Source organism: Macaca thibetana, chromosome 4 (genome assembly GCF_024542745.1).
Source record: "Macaca thibetana thibetana isolate TM-01 chromosome 4, ASM2454274v1, whole genome shotgun sequence".
Taxonomy (NCBI): domain Eukaryota; kingdom Metazoa; phylum Chordata; class Mammalia; order Primates; family Cercopithecidae; genus Macaca; species Macaca thibetana.
Genome location: NC_065581.1, coordinates 6,687,443 through 6,696,240, shown reverse-complemented (window position 1 = coordinate 6,696,240; position 8,798 = coordinate 6,687,443). Strand labels below are relative to the sequence as shown.

The 8,798-nt window shown below is 42.6% G+C and overlaps 1 pseudogene; it reads left to right on the top strand.

Annotated features, from left to right (window-relative positions):
* Nucleotides 1–2,171: 2,171 nt before the first annotated feature.
* On the top strand, nt 2,172–7,954 carry LOC126952279 (60S ribosomal protein L3-like; annotated as a pseudogene).
* The last annotated feature ends 844 nt before the right edge of the window (nt 7,955–8,798 follow it).

Sequence of the window (8,798 nt, the reverse complement as noted above, 5' to 3'; positions counted from 1 at the left end):
CTTTAGCAAGAATTCTGTTAGGTCAATTTTGCAAGAATCTCTGTACCCTTGATGTGTTCTCTTGGTAATTTTTCATCCAATCATCCCCACCTTGTTCCTTGGCCCCAGCAGTCTTTGTTGTATTTGGAGTTGAGCCCAATCTCTCTCCCTTATTGCACTGTCCCTATTGCAATAGTCCTTTAAAAAAAATTTTTTTTTTTTGGTAGAGACAGGGTCTCCCTATGTTGCCCAGGCTAGTCTCAAACTCCTGGCCTCCTAGGTGATCCTCCTGCTTTGACCCTCCAAAGTGCTGGGATTTTAGGTTTAAGCCACCACGTCCTGCAGTAATCTTGGATAAAGTCTTCCCTACTCTTATAACAAGTGTCAGAATAATATTATCACTGGCATTTGGGAAACAGTGATGAAGTAGTACAAGCAGGGACTGCATGAGAATGGGAAAACTAGGCTTTGCCTCAGGAGCCCTTTGCTTGACCTCATTAGACAGCTGCCCAGGAGGTAATTTTCTAGGGCATGTTTTTTCAAACTGTGAGCTGTAACTATTTACTAAGTCACATCAACATCTTAAAATGAAATAGAATAGAGTTAGAAAATACCATTCTATATTGCCTGTAATTAGGGGAAGTATTGACTCATAAAACTTTTGTTTCAGCTTATGTGTCTGTGTACTGGGTCAAGGTGTAAAGATATATATATATATATATATATATATATATATATATATATATATATTTTTTTTTTTTTTTTTTAACCATGTAAACTGGTAAAATAAAATAAAATGATAAAATAAAAGCATAGAAGCCACTGGTCTAGGAAGTGGATTTGGACTTTTCGGGTTTTTTTGTTTGTTTATTTGTGTTTTGTTTTATTTGTTTGTTTGTTTTCTGAAGAATAGCTTTACCAGTCAGGCTGATACTATTATCTCTATTTTAGAGGGGATGGATTTGGTTAGGTAAATTCTCACCACTGAGTGCTAATATCTCAATTTCTTAGTCTCTATTTTACCATAACTTTGTTAACTTCTCCTTTGGTTAAAGCATTTTCTTAACTTTATCTTGCTTAAGAAAGCCAGGACACATAAGATTCGAGCTTCATTTCTAAAGTGAATGAACAGATACATGCTTGTCAGTATTAGACTAACAAACAGATCAAAAGCAATAGGCAAAACAACCCATGCATGTCTGGATGGGGTAAAATGAAGCCTTTGTGAATCAAAGTGATTAGTTCTTGGGAACCTAAGGAAGGAGGATGGGATTCTTACCTCATGGTGGTTGGTAGGAATTGTGTGAAGCATTCATGGCAAGACTGAATGCTTAGACTCACAGTATAAGTAAAGCTCATTCTATAGACAGTTCTACAAAAAAACGAGAAGGATACCATAGACCGCTGGAAGGCTCATATGATGAGCATGTCAGCCCACTTCTGCTCTGCCTTCTATTTAAACTGGTCCACACCCCACACCCTTCACCATTTTGGCTTTTGTAGGAAGAGGACTCAACCACCAAATACCCTGTAGCCTTGGGAAGGCATACACATGAGAAGCAGGTTCCCCTAGGCTCAGGTGAACCCCACCTTCAAGGTGGCAAACCTTGGGGACCTTTTGGAAATGCAGAGGCAGATAGGGCTTCATGCTTGGTGAAGAGATGAGCATTCACTATTAGCTTGATTCTCTATCAAAGGTCAAAAATGGTTGATCTTGCTAATGAATGAGAGACATCAATTTTCTTGAGATTTAACAATCTTTTGTGCCACTTTTGTGTAATGCCAACTAGTCATTCAGTGAATTTACTTAGATAAAGAATCAGATTTTGAAGCAAACTTGTTTCCTCTGTAAGCAAAAAAAAAGGCATTTTAAGCCTGCAAATATAGCCTCAAATACTTTATTTCTATAAATAAATAAATAAATAAATAAACTGAACAAATACAAAAATACAGTACATGGAACATAAACATTCCAGTAACAATTGGACCAGATCACCCCTAGCGTGAATGTCGACATTCTTTTTTCAAATTGTTATTTAATTATTTGTGATTCCATATTTTATTTATTTGACAGCCAAAGCTTCCCTCTCAGAGGAGGACGTTCCTTTGCCTTTGTCCAGAGCTCTTCAGGAGAAGCAGAGGAAATGCTCAGAGATGAGCTGGGATTGCCTGGGGGGCACATGGAGATAGCGATGCCCGTCATCATCGTAACAGTCAGGATTGGCTCTCAGGCACGGTGCTGAACACTTTGCCTGGATTCTTTAATTTAATTGACTTGGCGTGAGATAGGTGTACTGATTGTCCCCATTTAGCCAGTGAAGAAACTGAGGTAGAGTGAGGTTAAACCACTTGCCTAGTTCAGTGTCAGGACTGAATCTCAGCAGCCTGATCCCAGGGCCTTGACACTTGCCAAGGTTGCAGTGTTGTCTGCTCCTGGAAGTTCTCGCTGACCAGTTTGCAAAGTGGGATTGCTTTTTCTTTTTATTTATTTATTTATTATTATTATTATTGTTTTTGGTATGGAGTTTCGCTCTTGTTGCCTAGGCTGGAGTGCAATGGCATGATCTCGGCTCACCGCAACCTCTGCCTCCCAGGTACCAATGATTCTCCTGCCTCACCCTCCCTAGTAGCTGGGATTACAGGCATGTGCCACCATGCCTGGCTAATTTTGTGCTTTCAGTAGAGATGGGGTTTCTCCATGTTGGTCAGGCAGGTCTCGAACTCCTGACCTCAGGTGATCTGCCTGCCTCGGCTTCCCAAAGTGTTGGAATTACAGGCATGAGCCACTGCGCCCGGCCACTTTTTCTTTTCTTTTCTTTCTTTCTTTCTTTTTTTTTTTTTTTTTGGACAGAGTCTCACTCTATCACCCAGGCTGGAGTGCACTGGAGCGATCTTGGCTCACTGCTACCTCCACCTCCTGAGTTCAAGCGACTTTCATGCCTCAGCCTCCTGAGTAACCGGGATTACAGGTGTGCATCATCACTCCTGGCTAATTTTCATATTTTTAGTTAGAGACAGGGTTTCATCATGTTGGCCAGGCTGGTCTCAAACTCCGAACCTCAAGTGATCTGCCCGCCTCAGACTCCCAAGGTGCTGGGATTACAGGCGTGAGCCACTGTGCTCAGCCAAAAAGTGGGATTCCTTGATATCAAAGGTACAAACAAGAGAAGATGCAAAGACTCTTTTTTTTTTATTATTCAACGTTCGCAGTAAGCAGACAAGTTAAAGGCAGAAAGAGAAGAAAAAAAAAAAAAGATTTAAATAAAGCAGTAATTATTTAAAGCTCAAGTTTAGAAAGCTACCACATAGTACATGAGTTTTTTAATTTCTTTAGATCTTTAAATGACTTGCAATTTCTATCCTGTAATATAGTTTGAGTATTTCATCCTTTACGATAACATTTATAATTCTTATAGTGGTTGCAAGTGGGCCCTTTGTCCTCTTCCCCTTGTCTGAATATCTTGCTAGGTTGACCTGCACAGTTTTGTACCAGCCCACATCTCTTCTAATGACAAGGATGGTGCTGGGGACAGAACTTACTGAAAACTATGAAATGATGGCCAACATCACTGCCTTTGTGGTGGCTCCCATTCTGACCTCTCTCGGGCTGTCTTTTCTACTTATTTTTACTATGTCTTCAATGGACAATCCTTTAATTTGGACGCTCCTGTGTTTGGTGGTCCAAGGTACTAATGTGTCTGCTCCTCAGGTAGCCCCGCTTGTGGGTTCAGAAGCAAAGAAGAAGGGTTCTTCTCGATGGCAAAGGTGTTTCAAGGTGAGCTGGAAGGAAATCCATTTGTCAATTTGGGCTTAGGATCGTGGACCTTAAGGTTCAGTGGAATGAAAGGGGCTGTTTTATTTAAGCAGCTCTGTTTCAGCAGCCAGGACAGGAACTCTATGTCCCCTTGTTTAATAGTCACATGTCAGATATTGCAAGAGATGACACAGGTTTGGTGTTTTGTTTGTTTGTTTAACGATAAAAGAGAAGAGCAAAAGAGAATATGGTTGAAAGGACGGGAATAGAACTTTCAAACAGAATTTTTCAAAACCCTAACACAAAGAATGGTATTCCAAATCTGAACACTCTAAAAGAAAGAATAATGCCATTCTCCTTCATTATTAGAAATAATATTATTATGTCTGTTAGGAAAAAAAACCACACAATATTAATGTGCATCAGAAGCGTCAGGCTGATTTTTTCCCCTCTGAATTTTATTTATTTATTTATTTATTTTTTTTGAGACAAAGTCTTGCTTTGTTGCCCAGGCTGGAGTGCAGTGGCCAGATCTCGGCTCACTGCAAGCTCTGCCTCCCAGGTTTATGCCATTCTCCTGCCTCAGCCTCCTGAGTAGCTGGGACTACAGGCGCCCGCCACCTCGCCCGGCTAGTTTTTTGTATTTTTTAGTAGAGATGGGGTTTCACCGTGTTAGCCAGGATGTTCTTGATCTCCTGACCTCGTGATCTGCCCGTCTCGGCCTCCCAAAGTGCTGGGATTACAGGCTTGAGCCACCGCGCCTGGCTGATTTTATTTTTAAAGTCAGAATTGGTTTCCTGCCCTTCAAGTGCTCCACTGCTGATACCGATAGTGAGATTGTGTAATTAGCAATAAATTTCTTACATGAAGAGCTGCTGGCCAGGTCCTTTTGAATGCTTAGAATGTTTTGCTTAGTTGGGCTTTTCCGTCCCTGTAAAGTTAATCTCCCGCAAATTTGTGTCCACTTCTGCAGGAGGGAATTGGAAGGCTGAGGAGAAATTTGTTGGTGATGAAGTAGCACAAGGCAAGGCACAAAAGATGGGGTGGGGGAGTCCAGAAGGCTGGGAGGCAGGCATAGGGTAAAACTGTTGAAAAGAGGCACTATAGTTCTTTATTTAAAAAAAAAAAAAAAAAAGCATCTGAAGAATTTGCCAATTCAGCATTTATCTAGCATTTGCTTCTCTGGGGCAGTGATTCCAAATTCCCAGCCTGTCAGGAGCTGGAACTTTTGCTTGACAATAGGATTTTCTTTTCTCCCTCTTCTTAGAAATAATGCATCCATTACAATAAAACTAAAGTGAATTTAAATTTTCATCGTTTTGAAACACGTATTTTAAAAATACAAGGTTTGAAAAAAAAAAAACCCTGAAATAATTCTAGTCCTTTCTAGGGAGTCGTGAAACTGTAGCTTGTGGAGAGTAGCCTGCTTCAGGCTTTCATAATGACCTGGTGACTCAGCACTGGCAGACTTCCCAGGAGTCAGTTCCCACCGTGGGGAATAATTTTCCATTCCTGGGGGAGTCCCTGAGGAGACACCTCCTCTGCTTCTTCAAGTCAGAGAAGTGTTCTGCCCTGCCCTCCCCCAGCCTCCTGCCAGGTTCCTGCTGCCAGCCTCATGCTGTGCTGTGTATTATAGAATTTCTAGACTTACTGCCCCTGCTTAATTGTCAACTCTTTGCCAGAGAGTTTCTGTTTGCCCCTTATGTGTATTGGAGTAAACTTTAATTTCTGTTTTGGAGGCTAGGGCTCTTAATGGTCATAAGTCTAATCAGAATGCCACAGAATCAGGCTGAGCACGATGGCTCATGCCTGTAATCCCAACACTTTGGGAGGCCGAGGCAGGTGGATCATCTGAGCTCAGGAGTTCAAGACCAGCCTGGCCAATATGGCGAGACCTTGTCTCTACTAAAAATACACAAATTAGCCGGGCATGGTGGTGCGCACCTGTAGTCCCAGCTACTCTGGAGGCTGAGGCAGGAGAATCGCTTGAACCCGGGAGGCCGAGGTCGCAGTGAGCCAAGACTGAGCCACTGCACTCCAGCCTGGGCAATAGAGAACAAAGTTTTCAATGTTGGGATGTCTTTTAAAAGACATGTGTTTCGAGATAAACTGAAGTGGTTTAAATATATGAGTCAATAACAAATCACATTCTGCACATGTATCCCAGAACTTAAAGTATAATAATAAATAAATAAATAAATAAATAAATAGTATATGAGTCTATGGGAAATACTTTTTGATGCAGGCATCCACCAGATTCTTCATAGAGACACACATAATGTCCTAAAATCTGAAAGAAAACAGTTTGCCTAAGACAACACATAGGTTGAACTGGTCAGCAAAGTGACCACTTGTGTCTTTCAAAGAAACTTGTTTCTGAACAGTGGAGCGAGTACTGCTTTGAAAGAAGCAATGATTTGGAACTGAGAGTTCTGGATGAATGCCTGTTGTTGGGTGTGCTGAATAAACGAGCCCTGTACAAAGAGGTCCAGGTGCCCTGAGCGGGCACAGCGTCTTTCTTGTCGCATGTAAATCTGCTGTCCAAATACCCTATCTGGGGTGCGGCTATACACATCCTCCTGATTTGTTAGCTCTTTCTTGGCTAAGGTCAGAGATTAAGTTCAGAACAAAATTTAGATACCTGGACTCACTGAAATGCATTTCTTTTTTTGCTAATGCAGCAGGCCTGTGCAGAAGACCCTCTTTGGTCATTGCTTCAGGCCAGCATTTCCTTAAAGGGCTCATGACTCTGGAAAAGTTGAATATAAATAGGGGAAGGCCTCAGCAAAGCTTTCAGAATTGTCTTCCCTGTTTCCAGCTCCCTATTCCTTGTTCTCTGTGTCTTCCCTCAACCCTCCTTTCTCTTCTTCCCAGTCATCCATTAGGCATTTTACAACTGATGGGCTGTTCATGGAACGATTGCTATCCTAAAGGATCATCAATGGGGCCAAGCCATTGGGTGGACAGTTGAGGCACAGGGGACCTACATGTGCCAGTCTCTCCAGAGTTGTTTGCTAATTGCATGGGATAAAAGCACCTTCATGATGGAGAGATCTGGTGGTCAACACTTGGCTGAAATGGTCAAACTTGATAGCACCCATTGTGACACTACCCAACTCTGTGGGTCTCCTGATGGGCTGCAGCATAAAACACACAGTCTCACTCAGGGTGTGCTCTTGGCCAAACATTCATTCTGAATCTCATCAAGCCTCTAGACCCATCCTTCAAGTTACTGGAGATACGGGGGCAGGCTAAGGACAAGCTACCCAGTAGGATGAGGAAGCAACCCGACACATCAAGAATAGGGGAAATTTTACAAGAAGACTGTCCTGGACTCAGGAAGAAAATCAACATCATGATTAAAAAGTGTGTGTGTCGGGGGAGTGCTTGGGGGGACCGTTCTAGAGGAAAAGATTAAAAGAGTCTAAAGAGACATAAGTATCCCTCTACTGGCGGGATTTTGTCTCACAGAAAGTTCTCCACTCCCAGACATGGGTTCCTCGGCTTCCTGCCTTGGAGGCGCAGCAGCAGGCATCGTGGGAAGGTGAAGAGCTTCCTTAAGGATGTCCTGTCCAAGTCGGTCCACCTCACAGCCTTCCTGGGATACAAGGCTGGGATGACTCACATCGAGCGGGAAGTCGACAAGCCAGGATCCAAGGTGAACAAGAAGGAGGTGGTGGAGGCTGTGACCATTGTGGAGACGCCACCCATGGTGGTTGTGAGCATTGTGGGCTACGTGGAAACCCCTCGTGGCACGCGCTGGGCAGAAAGGCTACCATCACTGCACTGAGATCAGCAAGAACATCTATAAGATTGGCCAGGGCTACCTTATCAAGGACGACAAGCTGATCAAGAACAATGCCTCCACTGACTATGACCTGTCTGACAAGAGCATCAACCCTCTGGGTGGCTTTGTCCACTATGGTGAAGTGACCAATGACTTTGTCATACTGAAAAACTGTGTGGTGGGAACTAAGAAGCGGGTGCTTACCCTCCGCAAGTCCTTGCTGGTGGAGACGAAGCGGTGAGCTCTGGAGAAGATTGACCTTAAGTTCATTGACACCACCTCCAAGTTTGGCCATGGCCGCTTCCAGACCATGGAGGAGAAGAAAGCATTCATAGGACCACTCAAGAAAGACCAAATTGCAAAGAAAGAAGGAGCTTAATGCCAGGAACAGATTTTGTAGCTGGTGGGGTCTCAATAAAAGTTACTTTCCACTGGAAAATAAAAGAGACATAAGAATCAAATGAAGAATATTTACCTCAGATCCTCGGTCAAAACAACAACCACCAATAAGGTGGTAAAGAACAGGAAAAAAAAAAACATCTAAGAGAGACATTTAGGGAACAGTTGAGGAAATTGGAATACACACTAGATATTAGGTGACAGTAGGGAATTACTGTAGGGAATTTCTGAGTTGCGATCATTGCATTGTGGTTTTTTAGAAGAGTATCTTTTTTTTTTTTTTTTTAATTTTTGTATTTTTAGTAGAGACAGGGATTCACCATGTTGGCCAGTCTGGTCTTGAGCTCCTGACCTTAAGTAATCCACTAGCCTCGGCCTCCCATATGTCTTTTAGGATTACAGAATTCACATTCAGTTCCAAGGATGAAGTAACAAACACTAAACTGGCAAGTCCAATGTATAAGAAACAGAACTCACTAACATGCCTGAATGTCCACCCACACCAGCCAAGCAGACTTTCTGGCAGTTGGGCAAATCCTGAGGAATCTTGTGAAGCAGGTCAAGGGGTTGCCTGTCTTCTGGGGTTGGGGACCAGGAAAGACAAACTGGAGAGTCTTTTCGTCCAAGTTGCTGTTTAGTGAGGTTTTGGTGTCTAGCTTGTTTTTTCATTTTTTGTTATTGTGTAGTTCTCACCTCACATGAGAGACTCCAGTTCTTCTGCTGTTATCCCAATAGCCTTTGTAATGCGATTACATGGGCAGCTTCTAACTTGCTCAGTCATGGGGGAGTAGAAATACATAATTGGAACTTCAAGGTAAAGGTGACAGGGTGAACCCACACATCTATAAGATTTTCCCCAAGTTTTAGTAAATGAAAATA